Here is an 18,554-nt window from a genome sequence, read left to right on the forward strand (position 1 = left end):
ATTAGGAGAGGGCTTTGCATGTGTCCTCAAGACCAGTTTATAAGATATTATCTCCCAATACTTCAACTGAAAAAATAGAACCCCAAAGAAGTTGAATAACATGCCCAAAGCTCTAAAAATCTCACAAGCCATGATACTTAATCTGAATTATTGGTCTGGGAGTCCTTAGTCTTTCCACTGTGTGGTACTTTAATATCAGATAGAAGGAAACCAAGATGCCCTTCCTCAATTCCCTGTTGGGGCCCCTGTGTTCTCCACCAAATTGGTTTTCGTGTCTAGACTATATGAGAACTCCTCACCCTTAGTACCTCTTTCCACTCAGAGTTGTCCTTTTATTTCATTGCTTTAAGTCCTCCAGAATCCTGCTCAGCCAGAAAGGATTGCATTCAGATAATCATCTAGATATCTCATGAAGTGTGACCTGGAGTTCTTCAAAATGGAGCAGCCATCTCCTGTCTGCCAGTGAGATGGGCTGCCATAACCAGTAACTCCACATCCCTTCTCTTACTGTGGTTTCTAATCTATCTTTTGTTTCTTTGTGATCTGAGCTTGTTAAAGAGGTGTCCCCACCTCTCAGGGGATCTGAAAGTCTGCCCTATTTCTTTGAACACAACTATTTTTTTATAGTAGCATCTCTAGCAAGTGCCTGAGAAGCTATCTTCTCCTGTAACTGACTAAGCTGGTGCCCGTTGTCCCCACAGCATTTACTTTAATCAGGCACACAGGTGGCACCCTGCAGCATCATCCACAACTCTCCACTCAAGAGTCTCCTTGTGAGATTGACCCATTGAGGGGAGAAGCCAGAAGTGACAGAAGTAACCTTCAATCAATGAGTGAGCCGAAGACCTTCTTTTCCTTGAGCCCTGGTGGGGTAAGTCAGAGAAATGTTCTCACCCTCCTGTATAGGCTTCCAGTGGGGTTGAGTTACAACTTCCCCCGGCACTGTGCTCCACACTTAGATTTTTCCACTCCAGAAACTTGTTCCAAGCAGAACACAGCCATCAGAAGTTTCTGGAGGCTACATGAGAGCCACACTAGAACTGCTAATGAATTTTTCTATTTCAGCAGCCTACATTGAAAGATTCAACACTCCTGTTCCAACACTGAGTACCCTGAAGCTCAGAAACAAAAAGGAATTTCCAATCATAAGGAGTGGAACATTTTCTCTTTTTCAGAAGAGTAAGATACTTCTTCTTCTTTTTCAGAAAAACTCTTCCTTTTCTACCCGAGGACGCATGCTCCATAAAGTCATCTGAAGGGTTTCCAGGAGAGAGTGGGCCCACACTTCTGTTAGCATACACTCAGGGACCTACCACATGCCTGTTTCGGCAGAGTAGGTCTTGGGGTAGGTGAACGTGTGCCTCAATATCTGGGAGCACCTCAGCTTCTTCCCATCACAGCGCTTGACTCAGACGTGGGTATGTGGCACCTAGAGACCCAATGAGATCTTGCCTGGGACTGTGGGGAAAGGGCTCTTTGCTCCTCTTCACTGATTTACACAGAGATGACAAGGCAAGGCTTTCACAGCCACTGTGACCCCATGAGAGAAGGTCCTGAAGAACCTACTGTTTTCCCAGCTGAACTGAGAAACAGAGAGACACTAAGTCCTTGGGACACTGAGCGATGGAATCTCCCTGTCCTCTGGACCTTCCAGTAGTTGACTCATTGAATTCTTCTTCCTGCTTAATCAAGTTTTAGACCAGTTATCTTTCACTCATGGAATTACAAAGGATAGGGAGAAGTTTTATAAGCTTTCATCTGCACCATGACTCAAGTTCCTTTTCCCTTGTCCTCTGTGGCATCTCCCAGATGCCTCTCAGTTCATTTGTATATGACATTCAACTCTGAAGTCCTCTTGGTCCATAGGAATGCACTGATCCCTCCATAAAGGGATGACGAAACTGACAAGGAACATAAGGAATTGTTTTTGAGATGCTCAAGGGTCTGATTCTGACATGCTAAGACTTTATCCCAAAGGTTAAGATTTCATTAACAAATAAGTGAGTTCAAAAAGCACTTGAGGACATGGAGCTTTGAATCAAAGTACAAAACACGATCAGTTTAACACCAATGGGATCAAACGTTTGGGACCAATGTTTTGAAAAAGGGAGGAAAACATAATCTATTGGAAAAAGTGAATTCAAATATATAAAATAAACATTTAGTCATGCCTCTTTTGAAAGTCTTAGACATCGTCTTAGGTCTTAGTGGAAAATTACTCATACTACCTCATTTAAAAATAATCCTTTCATTTCTCTCTAAACTTTTAATATGAAATACTCAATCTAAAATAATTCAATGAATATCTACAAATCTTTTACCAGAGTCACCTATTGCTAATATTTTACCATATTTGCATAATGTACATTTACATGTGATATAATATGCATACTTTTTTGAGGAACCATCTGAAAGTTAACTACAGGCACCATGACATTCACCCTTGGATAGTTTAGCATTTATCTCTTAACAAAAATAATATAATCATCACGATCAGGAAAATTAACATTAATACAATACTATTATTGAAATATATGGTCCACATTCATATTTTCTGTTTATCTTTCACAACTGACTTTTCTTTCTTTTGACCCAGGATCCAACTGAGTATCATGCATTGCTTTTACTAACAGCTTACTTTTGAGTGTCACACTACAGTCTTTCTTCTAGTTCTTAACAAAATAGCTCAGGTTATCATAAAACCATATTTGTTCATTAATTTATTATTTCCTATTAATTTCCATCAAAGAAGCCACACAGTTTCAGGTATTTGTATAAATTTTGTAACCCAAAAGAACCTGTTGATTTTATTCTTACAAACTGCATTTATCCTATGGGATTGCACATTATTCCAGGAAGAAAATCAAAGAAATATGAAGCAGCTTAATGGAAGATCATGTTGGTACTGATGACCCTGGTGATCAGGAGGAGGATGGAGAGGAGGAGGAAGAGAACAAGGTGATGTTAAGGTGACTTAAATAGGTTTTGTCTGAAGATGGATGTATTTGTGCTCTTTTATCTTAAAAGTGTTTTACAAAAGGTAAATGCTTTGTAACACCACAGAGATAGAAGCCACCTGCTCCAGGGCCATCACCAAACTGCACCACAATGCTGAGTATTCCACTCATTGACCACCATGTGCAACTTGAAAGCAGCCCTACCCAACAGGACATTCTGCAGTAAGGGGAATGTCCCAGACATGTACTGTCCAGTATCTGTGGCTGTAAGGACTTGTTAGTATAGCTAGTGCTACAGAGGAATTCAATTTCTAAATTTATTTAATTTTAAATACTTTCAAAAGCTACACATGACTTGGAAGAGTATGTCTCTCGGTTGTGGCTACAAATGCTATTTGTCCCCTCAGATTCACCAGCCATCACTTCTCACAGCCTTTACACTATTTAGAAGTCACCATCACGTAACAGTCTCTTCAGGAAATAATTCAGAGGTGGTCATTTATGTTAATCATCTTTCCATTACTGTAACAAAATACCTGAGATAAATAACTTACAAGGAGAGACAGGCTTATTTGGGCTCATGTTTTAGAGGTTTCAGTCCATGGTCACTTGGCACAGTTAAAACTTTGGACCTCCAATGGCATTTTATTACCCTATACAGAAAACTGCCCAACAACTGCCTGTCCAACTCAGACTGATGCCAACCTTATTATTCACCCTTGTAGCCAAAGTTTATTCTTTTAAACACAACGTATTAAATACTCCTCATTTTACATTTTAAAGCCATTGTCTTCAATTGCCTCCCGAGTGTGCATATAATCTACCATGGCACTTTGATGGTCATTCCCCATTAAAATCATCACCTCTGGAGACTCTCTCTGTCATTATTTAGGGTGACACACCTCACAGTCGTCAGAGACGTTCATACACTTGTGGCAGTTGACAACGGAGAGGCAGGAAAGTCCAGTAGAAGCAGAAGGGATCTGAATGGATCTGAGTTCCTTACCACTTAGTTGGCTAAGTAACTTATAAAACTAAGGGCATGTTCCTGGCTAGCTGAGTAATAAAATGTAGAAATAATGTATGTGTAGAGGTGTTTTTCAATGATGTTTTCTTATAAGAGAGCAGGCAAAGTGCCTTCCCAGGGAAGCAATAAGAACAGCACATGTACATATAGACATGTGGATGTGGAGGGTGTCATCTGTGATTAACTCCTTTAGGTTGGCGATGATCCCCCATTTTCAGTTGAGAAAACTGAATCCCAGAGAAAGCATTGCAGATCATCATGGTTGTAGCTGGTGGTGAACTCACAGAACGCATGCAGTCGCTTCCAGAGTCGAAGTCGCTGTGTTGTGGCACAGGATGTGCTGAAGACTGAACCATTGGAATTCCAACAATGCCACAGGAATAAAAGACTCTCCTGTCCTTCATTCAGACGAGCGACCCTCCACACCAGCCTTAACTTAGGTGGCAAATGGGTGGCTGGTGAGGAGGGCAACTGCACCCCACTTTGGGGAGCTGGTAGGTCACATGTGGAGAGCTGGGATGTTTTAATTAAGGTTTCTTTGAGGTATTTACAAACCTCAGGTAGTTTGATCCCTGGCTCAAAGAGCTCGTGGGCTGCTCATTCTCAGTCTTAGGAACTCTCATTTCAAGGTCTGTTTTTTGCATCTGCCATGTGTGTTCAGTGCCCAGGGTTGGATTATTTTTAGCCAGGAATGTCACCCCAGAATCCAGTGGTTCCCGAGATCGCCACCCAGGCGACACTCATGCAGACATCTGAGTAATGCAGGCAGCAAGCATCAGGGCTCCAGCGGGGGAAGGTGAGGACGGAGAAGCCAGCTCCTGTGACCTCATTTCAACTGATGCTGTCAGCAAACTCCTGATGCTGACATCTGGTGCCTGAGGCTTACGGACTTCAACTGGGGACACAAGGAGCAGGGTATTCCCTGGTCTTCCTGTCCGCTCCAGCATTTCTGATTTTAAGCAGTGTGAATCCTATACTGGCTTTCCAGATTCTATTTTTGTCCTGCTGGTGCCGGGCCCAGCTCTGGATATTACAGCACATCCTGGCAGGCTGATCATGGACTGGCCAGGAAACGAGGTCAGGATGGATAGAGGGAAAGAGCCAAGAAGCAGAGGCTGTCGCTCTCCCGCTTCTGCAGCCACCAGGAAGATCTCTGCAGTTACCTCTCATGGCCTCTGCAGAGCCCGTAACAGGGAGAGGCCCCACCTGGTGGGAAATCCCTTTTGAGGGACAGAAGAAGGGAAGACGGCAGGAACCTGGGCTTGAAAACTGGACAACAGACTTTCTAGGTAGGAAGATTGTGCCAGCTCCTGCTTCATGGCCCTTATGTGGATAGTCAGTCTGTGGTTGCTGTGATTTGGATATAGTTTGAATGTCTCCTCCAAGGGTTTGTATGTTGAAATGTCATCCCCAGTGTGAGGAATTAAAAGGGTGGAAACTTAGTCTGACTATGGTGTTTAGAGGTAAGATCTTGGGCATCTGATTAGGAATAGGTAAGGTCAGGATAGAGTCCCCCTGATTGAATACTGTGGCTTTGTCAGAAGATGGAAAGGCGCTGGAATACATATGCGCGCGTGCACACACACACACACACTCTGTCTCACCATGAGATACCCTGTACCACCTCAGGACTCTGCCAATAACAAGGTATTACCATATTTGGGCCCTTAAACCTCCAGAACTGTAAACTGAATAAATTTCTTTTCTTTATCCTGTTACCCAACCTCAGGTATTTCACTACAGTAAACAAAGCAGATATACATGGTCTTATCTGAGTAGACCCATATTTTGTTGTCTACATGTGACCCTTCGGGGTGATGATGCATCTCCATAAACCTGCATGCATGTGCAGAAGTTCTTTAGCCCACTCAAAGGTTCAACTCATTTATCTTTTAAAAAAATAAATTCCAGAGTAATCTGTGCTCCTTATAAAATCACCACCACCCACCATCACCAGCCTCACCTCTGACATCTAGCCTTTTCTTTGTTATGTCAAGTTTCCACCTCCCAAAACTAATGACATGATTTTTACCATACTCAAATAGTTAGAGGCAAATATACACAGATACTGTTTTATAAAATAAGTTCATGTTGTATAAGACTGGACTCATGTCATTGGGTATGGTGGCACACGCCCGTAATCCCAGGCTCAGGAGGCTGAGGCAGGAGGATCGAGAGCTCAAAGCCAGCCTCAGCAACTTAACAAAGCCCTAAGTGAGACACTGTCTCTAAATAAAATACAAAAAAGGACTGGGGATGTGGCTCAGTGGTTAAGTGAACCTGGATTCACTCCCCAGTACCAAAAAAAAAAAAAAGAAGAAGAAGACTGGACTCATACCAAGCACCTTTCCCTGCAGATTGTCTTTCGCATATCTTGGGGTTTCTGGCCAGGCTCAGAAGTGTTGCAGTAGACATGCTCAAATACTAGTACTTCTATTTTTACGAGGTGGATTCTAAGGCGTGAGATTGCAAGGCCACAGGGTACACGTATTTTTAACTTTTTAGTAGTTATTGCCAGATTGCTTTCCAAATGGTTGCAGTTATTCCTATTCCCATGAGCAACATATGCAAGGATCTTTCCCCCAAATCCTTGCCAACAGTACCATGTTGCTATTTTCCTCAATGTTTAAACAGATATATCAAATGAAATTAGTATCTTACTATTACCTGAACTTGCATTCCTCTGGTTAATAACCAAATTAATCATGTAATCATAATAATCATTATCATTAGTATTTTCTTTCTTTATATTCCCTATTTTGCATTGAGATTAAAAAAATCTTTTTCTTGTTAAACTCCAAGTATATTTGTGTTACGGGTGTCAACTATTTGTTAAATGCATTTCTTTGTTGAGTGTTTGTACTTTGACTTTGCTTATATTTTTGGCATAAAATTTTAAACATAAATATCAATGTTTCTTGGGTTTATAAAAATTTTGAATTACAAAATCAAAAGGAAAATAATTAGAAAAGCATACAAAGATTTAAATGAGAAAGCATCAATTTGTAAGTCATGTTTGTCACTAAAATAGAAATAATTTGAATATGGAAATATTAGGGGTATAATTTATTTATGGTGTTATATACAATTACACCCATCAAAAGTCACGGTGCGTGGGGCATGGTGGCACACAATTATAATCTCATCTATTCAGGAAACTGAGGCAGGAGGATCACAAGTCCAAGGCCAGACTGGGCAAGTTGGTGAGACCCTGTGTTAAAATAAAATAAAAAGGGCCATGGGGTGTAGCTCGAGGTACAATGCTCCTGGGTTCATCCCCAGTGTGCAAAAACAAACAACCAAACAAGCCATGGTGTAAGTGTAAACTTATTTACATGAAATGGGGTTTAAAAGTGTCTATTTTAGAAAAAGCAGTCATGAAATTCTGACTAGAAAAATAAGAGGCCCAGAATAGCAAAAGCAATCTTTAGTGAGAGAAGTAAAGCAGGCGGCATCACAATACCAGATCTTAAATTATATTACAGAGCTATTGTAACAAAAATAGTGTTGGTACTGTCACCAAGACAGACGTGAAGACCAATGGTACAGAATAGAAGACACAGAGACAAACCCACATAAATACAGTTATCTCATACTAGACAAAGGTGCCAAAAACATACTTTGGAGAAAATATAGGCTCTCTAACAAGTGGTGCTGGAAAAACTGGAAATCCATATGTAGTAGAATGAAATTGAGTCTCTATCTCTCACCCTGCACAAAACTCAACTCAAAGTGGATCAAAGACCTAGGAGTAAGACCAGAATCTCTGCACCTACTAGAAAACACTCCAACAGAACTGACTTCCTTAACAAGACTCCTAAAGCACAACAAGTAAAATGACAAATCAATAAATGGACGGCATTGAACTAAAAAGCTTCTTTACAACAAAGGAAACAATAAAGAGCATGAAGAGAGAGCCTATGGAATGGGAGAAAATCTTTGCCACCTGCACCTCAGATAGAGCATTAATCTCTAGGATACATAAAGAGCTCAAAAAACTGAAAACACACACACACACACACACACACACACACACACACGCACAATGTAATCAATAAATCAATAAATGGGCAAAGGAACTAAACAGATGCTTCACAGAAGAAGAAATATGCATGGTCAAAAAATACATGAAAAAAATGTCCAACATCACTAGCAATCACAGCCAGAATGGCAATTATCAAGAATACAAGTAACAATGTTAGCAAGGATGTGGAGGAAAGGGTACTCATACATTGCTGGTGGGACTGCAAATTGGAGCAACCACTCTGGAAAGTAGAATGGAGATTCCTCAGAAAACTAGTAATGGAACCATCATTTGACAGATGAATGGATAAAGATACTCTAGTATAGGTACACAATGGAGTATTACTCAGTCATAAAGAATAACTTTATGACATTTATGGGTAAATGGATGGAACTGGAGACCATCATGCTAAGTGAAATAGGCCAATTCCCCAAGACCAAAGGTTGAATGTTTTCTCTGATATGTGGAAGCTAACCCACAATAAGAGGGACTGAAGGGGAAGAATAGAAGTTCAGTGAATTAGACAAAGAGGAATGGAGGGAAGGGAGAAGGGACAGGAAAAGGAAAGACCTTGGAATGAGTCTGACATAACTTTCCCATGTACATGTAAGAATGTACCACAGTGAACCTCCACGTCATGTACATACACAAGAATGGGACCCTAATTAAAATGCAATATATTCCATGCTTGTACAATCATATCAAAATGGACTCTACAGTCATATATAGCTAAAAAGAACCAACAAAAAAGTATCTATTTTTATGTGAAAAATAAGATTAACCCATAGTATATTATCTTATGCCACTCTATGTGCATAGAAAATAGTTGGGATATGAGTGAAACAAGTTATGGTCTATGCTTGTGGAACCAAATGTACTTTCCCCTTATTTTTCTTTATGTACGTATGTTTTTTACCAAATGATCTCAAAATAATCCAACAATGAAAGAACAAGTTCTATAAGGATTCACACACAAAATTTGTTATCCCTTGGAGGTAAGAGTGGGTAAGTGGGTAAGGTTACTGGTGGTGGAAGGAGACTTTCAATGTTAACTCTCACATTCAGTATTATTTAACTTTTTTCAACACATTATTTCTGAAATATTTAAAGACAAGATATTAAAAATAAATGAAATGTGAATGTGAAGAAATAATCCAAAGACCCAACATTGATGTAAAATAAGTCTTTTAAAAATGCCCTTTCCCCAGCTGGCTGTCATTCTTCCTGTCTTTCCCGTGGGTAACTGGTTTTTATCTTGTCTGTATCCTTTCACACCTTTGAGGGTGTGTTACACCTGAGTGTACCTATTTACACATCTCTGTCTTTTCCACAAAAAAAGGCTAATGTCAGAGATCAGCTTATCAAAAGTGGACTTTTTAGAAACTCCAGTCATTTTGTTGCATGCATTTGAACTTAGCACAGGTGGGCCTCTCAGTCCATGGGTTTAAAGTCAATCAGAATATTCAACATTTCTTGCTTGTGCTCTTGGGTTTCACCATTGTCTTGGACACCCCTCATGAGGATTCTCTTGTTAATTTCAGATCTGATAAGCTATGGTCTCCTTATTATTCTTTTTCAAAGCCTTCCCATGTGTTTATTTATCCTTTAAAGAAATAAAGATGCTGGGCACGGTGGAGCACACCTGTCGTCCCGGTTACTTGGAAGGCTGAGGCAGGAGTGTTGCTTGACCAAGGCAACACAGCAAGATCCCAGCCCTTACACAAATAAATAAGTAAATAAGTAAAGGCTTTCTGTCTGCAACTTCCTGACATTGTTTTATTTCCCCACTTAAAATAAAAGTAAAAATAAATGAAAGGAAGACCTGTAAATATGTTTAGACTCCCATTTACTTGGGTTTCTTTGTGTGTGTGAGAGAGTTCAGTAAACATTTATAAATTCCTTTATCTAGATCCTGAACATTTTTGTTAGTTTTGTTTCTGCCTGTTTGGGGGGTTTGTTTCTTTTTCTCCTTGGAAAATTTTCCCGAGTACATTTCATAGTTAATTATTAGAAAGCCATTGATTTCGCATTTTGGTATTATATGTGGCTATCCTGCTATCAGTTGCTCCCTTCAGATTTTCTTAGAAGGAATTTATGGCCAGTGAAGTCTAAGATTGTCCCCCTGACCCCTTCCCTGGGGTTAGTCTCATGTTACATAGCAAAAGGGATTTTGCAGAGGTAATTAAGTTTACTAATAAGTTAACCTTAAGATAGGGAGGTAATCTGGGTGAACCTAACCTGGTCACATGAACCCTTTAAAAGCCGAGTTTTCTCTGGCTGCTAAGAAAAGAAGAATCCAGAGATTCAGAGCTTCAGAGGGGTTCAGGGTGAGGGAAGCCCTCTGGGGCAGAGATAGAGAATGACACACATCAAGGAATCAGCAAGTTCAGCCCTCCAGCCACGAGGATCTCAGTTCTGCCAACAGCATGCATAAGCTTGGCCGTGGGTTTTCCTGATAAGAAATTCAGATAAAAATCCAGTCCAGCTAACACCTTGACTGCAGCCTCATAAAACATAATCAGGGAACCTTGGAGCAGCCCATCTGGACTCTGGCCTACAGAACTCTGAGAAAACAAATAGGTGTTGTTTTGAGACACTAAGTTTGCAGTAATTTGGCATGCATCAAAAGAAAACAAGTCATATCATTTATCACAAATGAGAAGTTGCTCTTTCCTTTCCAATTACTTAAACTTGTAATATATTTTTTCTGATTCCATTGTAACTTCTAGGACCTCAAGAAAAAGATGAGCATGGAGAACAATAGCAAAAGCCTGATTATGGTAGGAATGTCTAGTGTTTTACCATCAGATATTATGTTTACAATTGATGTCTTTTATCCATTCCCACCACTCAGTTCCAGAAGCTTGGGTTTGGGAGATGCAGCATCATATTTACTTTGGAGGAGTCCAAGCACATGAGGCCTCCTGGAGAACTTTGCCCCAGCCCTGCAAGGTATTCCTGCCTAGCTGGCCTTGTTCACCCACTGTTTTATCAAGCCAGCTCATCATCATCCAGGCAAGACTAGTGATTCCCTGAGCAGGGTCTACTGCTGCATTTCCCTTCCTGTAAAGGGAGTTCCTTGATCAGGAGCAATGCTCTGGGGAATGTTCACAAAGTGGGTAAGGCGTTCTGGAAGTCTCTGGATGGCAGTTTGGGCAGAAGCATTTTATGCATAGGGCAGGCATATCTTCTTCCAGAGTGTCTATTCCAGTAAGGACAACAAATCCCTTCCCTGATAGAAGTGGCCCATTGTAATCAACCTGTCACCAGGTAGCTAGATGATCACCTTGAGGATTAGAGACATATCTGGGTCTCAGGGATGATGTCTGCTGCTGGAAGATGGAGTCTTCAAAGATGGCTGTAGCCGGGTCAGTCTTGATGAGTGGAAGTCATGTCACTGAGCTTATGCATAACTTCTACCACTGCCACCATGGCTACTTTGTTCATGGGTAGCAGGGGAAAGATGCTGATTTGTGCCCACAGAATGTGCCATCCTATCCACTTGATTACTAAGATCCTCTTCTGCCAAGGTCACCACCAGGGGAACATCCACATGGGACACTAACATCTTCACTCTGCCCATTCTGAGAGGTCTATCCCCATACCTTTTCCCTAGACTTCGTTCTCACCAGTTTTCCAAACATGTTCCTTTCAAATACTCGACCATTCAGCTAAACCAGTGGTTCCAGTTCATAAGTCACTATATAGTCCTGTGTCTGGTCAATTCCCCTCTTAAGCAAGGTGAGCAAGTTGGTTCTCTGCGCAAAACTCTGTCCACTGTGAATTTCCCTTCACAGATGTCCCAGAAAGGAGGTATAATGCTGCCACTCTTGATTTCTAGGTGGTGCTGTATGTCAGGCAGAACCATGTTCAGCCAGGCCTGAGTCTTTTCTTCCTCTGCAACATGGCCTTGGGAGATGCCCAGGGAAACCAGGGGAGCAGGCTAGGAGAGACAGGGTAGTGTGGCAAGGCTTGGAACCATGGGCATTTGGACCACTTATCCATGTAACTTAATTGTACTCGGAGGGTGCCACCCTATTTGATGATGAAATGTGCTGAACATACCCAAGTTTATGGCTTGGTAGGTCAGATAACACAAAATTCATGATGTGCAACTCAGATCACATGATAAATCAGTGACCCCGAGGTTAAGCATTCAGTCTGTACCAAGACCCAGTGGTAGGTTAACAGCTCAAAGGGAGAGTAGTTACCTCTAGAGGATGGCAGTGTTTTGCTTCAATATCCTAAAATCGTTCCCTACAATCACCTCCAGGTGCCTGCCCAAGGCTCCAGAGAGCCTTCCTGTCTGCTACTGAGAGTTCATACACCATCAGATCAGCTGGATCAGATGACGCAAGTGGCAAAGCAGCCTGCGTGGCAACCTGGCTCGTTGCAGAGCCGACTCTTGTTCTAGGTCATACAAAGCTAGCCGTTTTGCAGGTTACTTGGTAAATGGGCTCTAATAGCACATCCAAATGTGGATTGTGTTGCCTTCAAAATCCAAAAAGACCCAATAGGCATTTTTTTTTATCAAGTTTCCATTTCTTTTTTTTTTTAAATTTGTACTTTTTAGATATACATGACAGTAAAGTGTATTTTGACGTATTATACAACATGGAGTATAACTTATCTAATTGGGATCCCATTCTTGTGGTTATATATGTGGAGTTATCCTGGTCATGTATTCATATATGAACATAGCAAATTATGCCTCCTTCATTCCACTGTCTTTCCTATGCCTATCCTCCTCCCTTCCCTTCATTCCCCTTTGTCTAAACCGATGAACTTCTATTCTTCCCTCCCCTCCACCTCCCATCCCTTATTGTGTGTTATCATCCACATATCAGAGAGAACAGCTGGCCTTGGGTTTTGAGGGATTGGCTTATTTCACTGAGCATGGTAGTCTCCAGATCCAACCATTTACTGGCAAAAGTCATAAAGTCATTCCTTTTTTCCCGCTAGGCATTTTACCCTTTCCTTGGTTGTAGGAAGGGCCAGATGCAACTTACCTTCATCTTAGAGGGACTATCTCAGCATACCTCACACCTCTAGATCCCTAGTAATTTCACTGAGGCTGAAAGCCCCTAGATACTTGTCAGGTTTATTTCCCACCCTGTGGCACACAAATATTTTCCCTATAAATCTAGAATAGTCACTCCTTGTTGACTAGGTTCACTGAGCACAATGCCATCCATGTAAAGGGCCAGTGTGATGTCTTGTGGAAGGTATAGGGGAACAAGATTCCCAGGAACCCAATTTTAACCTGGAGCTGGAGAGCTGATAGACTCCGAGGGGGATAGTGAAGGTGTGCTGCTGGCATTGTCTGCTCAAGGTTAACTGCTTTGGGGTGTCTTTACTCACAGTAATGGAAAGAAAGGTCTTTCCAGCTCAGCAGCTACATACAAGGTACCAGGAAATGTGTGAATTTACTTAGGCAGTGAAGCCACATCTGCCAGAGCAGATGCCACCAGAGTCATCACCTGAAGAGAATGACTCCATGACTCTGTTTCTGATTCAATTAGATTTTTGTTCACCTGATGTAGAATTCTTTGCTTTGTATAGATGAAATAAGGGTTTATTAGGCTTCCCGTATATTTCACTTCTAGAAGTGCCGTGGTCACTTGGCCAATGCTGAAGACTCTGCATGTCAGAGTACTATGATTGCTATTTTGGCTCTGCCCTCCATTACAGCAATCCCACCCACCTTGCATTAGCTGATTGAGTGCCACCATTGGTCCCTGGCACCCTGGGATACAAGGACCCCCACTACATTTAAGTGTATTAATCCATTGGGAGCAGTTTCCATTATAGTTACTGACCTACAGGGAAAAGTGATCATGTAACTCCTCAGGGATACTGACCAGAGACCCCCTCATAAATTAGCTTCTCACATTTGTGGAGAGAAGTGTGTCCTCTGAACTTTTCCTAGGTGCATGAGTAGGTCTTAAGTGACAAACACACTCTGACACCCCAATCTCAGTAAGTCTTTGAATCTCTTTCTCTAGAATATGCCAAGGTGAATCTGGAACTTCCTTTACCATGGGCCACCTCTGGTCCTAATTTCATCTAGCCAGCTAAGTGAACTGTTATGACCTTTTCTAACTTCTCAAGCTGCAACATTAGATCAAGAATCTCAGCTTAGATCTGGGTGTGGTGGTTGAACACTTTTTTCTCAGCTTCTTGAGAGGCTGAGGCAGGAGGATTGCTTGAGCTCAGGAGTTTGAGGCCAGACTGGGCAACATAGTGAGACCTCATCTTAAAAAAACAAACCAAAAAACATCAACAACAAAAGGATCTCCATTTAGTAATTCAATATTATGAATTTGGCTTGATACAAGTTTATGTCCAACTTTATGTTTCTTACAACATCATCCCACATCCTTGATATTCTTTCCCACATATATTCCCTGGATTTCTGTCTGTGTAAATTGAAAAAGAATGTAGCTCCTTGGGAGTGTAGCATACCTCACATTTAGGGGCTAGCACTTGAATACAGCTATAGGCCTAGAAGCAAACAAGTGGTGAGGTGGGTCCTGAGGGGATCAGTTCTGTCTCACAAGGCAACTCCCTCAGAGGAGGCCTGGAAAGTTTCTCCAGTTAAGCAGGGTTCATCTCAGATGGGTATAGAAGGATTGCTTCTATTGGTAAAGATAACTCAGCAGAATCTAGGAGTTCAATGTCTCCAGCCTCATTAGGATTTTCCAATACATCCTCGTTCAAATTTTCAGGATCCCATCCCTTCTCCATGAATTCCCTCACTCTAATAGGAGCACCTTGCAAAGTTGGAATTCAGTTTGCATTGCCATCGAGTCACTCATAGGATGAGATTCTGGGTTTGTTTTTCAGCAACCTCAGCTTTGTGGGTACAGGAATATTATTCAACAATAAAAATAAATGAGACAGCAAGTCATAATATTGCTAAGTAAAAGAATCCACTGTGAAAAGTATATAATTTCAAATATATGGCAATCTGGAGAAGGTAAAACTATGGAAGTAGTAAAAATTTCAGTAATTGTCAGCAGTTCAAGGGGAAGGAGAAAGGATAGGGGAAGCACAGGATTTTTAGGGTGATGAAACTACTCTGTAATGATGGATACATTTGTCAAAATCCAGAGTGAGCTTCAGGTATGCTCTGGTCTTTAGTTAACAATAATGTATAATATTGTTTCATTGATACTAATAGTTATAGTACACTAATGCAAGATGTTAATAGAAAAATTGGGAGGTTGAGGGGAAGAAGTTAGGGGATTTATGGGAACTCTCTATACTTTCTACTCAATATTTCTTTAAACCTCAAACTGCTCTTAAAAAATTAAGTCCAATAATTTTTTTTATTGTAAACAAATGGGATACATGTTGTTTCTCTGTTTGTACATGGCGTAAAGGCATACCATTTGTGTAATCATAAATTTACATAGGGTAATGTTGTTTGATTCATTCTGTTATTTTTTTCCCTTCCCCCCACCCCGCCCACCCCTCTTTTCCCTCTATATAGTCCTTCCTTCCTCCATTCTTGCCCCCCTCCCTAACCCTAACTCTAACCCTAACACTAACCCCTCCCACCCCCCATTATGAGTCATCATCCACTTATCAGTGAGATCATTCTTCCTTTGGTTTTTTGAGATTGGCTTATCTCACTTAGCATGATATTCTCCAATTTCATCCATTTGCCTGCAAATGCCATAATTTTATCATTCTTTATGGCTGAGTAATATTCCATTGTATATATATATACCACAGTTTCTTTATCCATTCATCAATTGAAGGACATCTAGGTTGGTTCCACAATCTGGCTATTGTGAACAGAGCAGCTATGAATATTGAGGTGGCTGTATCTATGTAGTATGCTGATTTTAAGTCCTTTGGGTATAGGCCAAAGAGTGGGATAGCTGGGTCAAATGGTGGTTCCATTCCAAGTTTTCTAAGGAATCTCCACACTATTTTCCAGTGTGGCTGCACTAATAAGTCCATTAATTTTTTAAAAATTCCTATAAATTTTAGAGGTCTGCTGTCAGTGTCAAACCAATACCAGAAACTGACTCCTTGCAGATGGTTTATTCTGATGACACCCTGCATCCTTGGTGCTTTCTTCAGCTGCTGCAATCTTCTCATCCTGTGTGTGGAGCCAGCTGGCAGTACCATGCAGTTAGCACCCACAGGAGTAACCCTAACCAATAAAGAAAGGGAATCAGGGGCTCAGCACCCAGCTTTCTCATCCTTGGTGGAACTGCTCTGAAGTGTGTCCTGCAGTCTGCCAGATGGTCGCAGTGGAGCTGAGCCCTGGTTACCACAGCAGTAACTACTCACTAACACACCTTGCAGTACTTTCCTGCCTCCCCACCTTACTCTTCTATCTCCTTATTGTTCTTTCTGGAGTCCCAAATTTGTCTCAGGTTGGATTTAGGGAAACCTAAAATAAGATAGGGTCAGATTGAAGATAGAGCCTAGTAGCTTTGCTTCAGAATCTCTGCAAAATTTCCAAATGTAGGAGGAGGAAAAAGAGAAAATGGCATCCATGGATCACAGTACCTACAGTACTGTGGCCCAGCAGAACCACAGTGCTTATAACCCCAGGCAACTGAAGGATCTGCATGGTTCACCTGGGCACATGGGCAATGGAGCTATCATGAACAGCCTACTGATGTGAGCCATACTTAGGCTCAGAACATTGCCACTTACGGGCAGATGCACATGCAACCTCTTACAGACAGCTTCCCACTGCCCCCCAGGCAGACAGCCAGCCTGTCCAGGGGTACAGCACTGGTGCTTATGACCCTGCCACAGTCACCACCACCCAGGCCTCCTACGCAACTCAGTCTGCATATGGCACTCAGCCCACTTACCCAGCCTCTCAGCAGCCGCTGGCAACCACCACACCTACAAGACTGCAGGTTTGTAACAAACCCATGGAGACTAGTCACCCTCAGTCTAGCACGGGGGGTTATACCCAGCTCAAGGATACAGACAAAGTAACTACAGTTATCCCCAGGTTCCCGGGAGCTGCCCCATGCAGCCAGTCGCTGCACCTCCATCCTATCCCCTGCACAGCCAGCTAGCTATGGTCACAGCAGTTACTCACAGCAGAACACATGTGAGCACTGAGCAGCTGTGGACAGCAGTGTAGCTGTGGTCAACAAAGCTCCTGTGGGTACAGCCTCCTTCTCATTACCCTCCCACACCCCTACCGGATTCTACAACCCAGTTCCAAGTCAATACCTCCAACCGAGCAGCAGCCATAGGCAGGGCAGTCCATTCCCACAGGACTTCCCAGCAGCGTGGGTGTTTATGGACGGGAGTCGGGAGGGTTTTCCTGATCAGGAAAGCACTGCATGAATGGCCCTGATAACTGGGGCAGGGGAAGAGTGGACTTGATCATGGAGGCATGAGCACAGGTGGGTGGGAAGAAGAACATGGTGGAATGAGAAGGCGTCAGGAAGCCGAGTGGACCCAAGGATGAAGCGCCAGGTCTCGATGATGACTGACTACAGTGCAGTTTATGTGCAAGGATTAAATGACAGTGTGACTCCCGCCACCTGGCAGACTTCTTTAAGCAGTGTGGGGTTGTTAAGATGAATAAGAGAATGGGGCAGCCCACGATCCACATCTACCTGGACGAGGAAACAGGAAAGCCCCAAGGCCATGCCGCAGTGTCCTTTGAAGGCCCAGACTGCCGAGGATGCCATTTGGTGGTGTAGTGGAAGAGATTTTCAAGGGAGCAAACTGAGAGTCTCTCTTGCTCAGAAGAAGCCTCCAATGAAATGCATGCAAAGTGGCATGCCACCCTCTGAGGGCAGAGCAATGCCACCACCACTCCGTGGAGGCTTCTCTGCAGGAGGGCCAGGTTGCTGAGGGAGGAGGTAACGCCCAGCACCAGGCTGGAGACTGGCAGAGTCCCATCCAGGGTGTGGAACCCAGAGAACAGGACGCAACATGGGTGAGAGCCCCAAGCCTGAGGATGCTCTCCCACCACCGTTTCTGTCCCTGGCAGTGGCAGGGGCTGCCCAGGTGGCATGCAGAGAGGAAGAGGTGACCCCATGGAAGGGGGTGGACTGGGAGGAATGTTCAGAGGTGACCCTGATGAAGACAGAGGTGGCTTCTATGGTGTCCATTGCATGGACCAAGGTGACTTTGGTGGAGGAAGACAAGGTTGACAGAGGGGAGGAAGAAGAGGAAGGACAGGGAGGACCTGGAAAATGAATGAAGGTCAGCACCATCAGGACCAGGTCCCATTGGGGCAGCCCCCAGAGAGTGGCATTGACTACCAGATTTAATTTTTTAAAAAAACTTTTAAAACTCGTTCTAATTAGTCGTACATGACAATAGAATGCATTTTAAACCAGAAAATGTTTTAAATTTATAATTCTATGTTTATAATGCTGGCCACAACATTATGATTGTTCCTTAAAACAAGTCAAATGGTAGTGTGCTGAGTGTTTCTATCTTCCTTCTTTTAATGATGGTTGTTTAAGATCTAGCAATGGTAACCCCCGTGAGCACGCTCAGTGTCACTGTGGAGACAAGAGGGACACCAACTGTAACAATGTTC

At 42.4% G+C, this 18,554-nt stretch overlaps 1 pseudogene; it reads left to right on the top strand.

The window, feature by feature from the left end:
* Window positions 1-16,514: 16,514 nt before the first annotated feature.
* On the top strand, window positions 16,515-18,159 carry LOC124965652 (RNA-binding protein EWS-like; annotated as a pseudogene).
* The last annotated feature ends 395 nt before the right edge of the window (window positions 18,160-18,554 follow it).

This window comes from Sciurus carolinensis, chromosome 15 (genome assembly GCF_902686445.1).
Source record: "Sciurus carolinensis chromosome 15, mSciCar1.2, whole genome shotgun sequence".
NCBI lineage: Eukaryota > Metazoa > Chordata > Mammalia > Rodentia > Sciuridae > Sciurus > Sciurus carolinensis.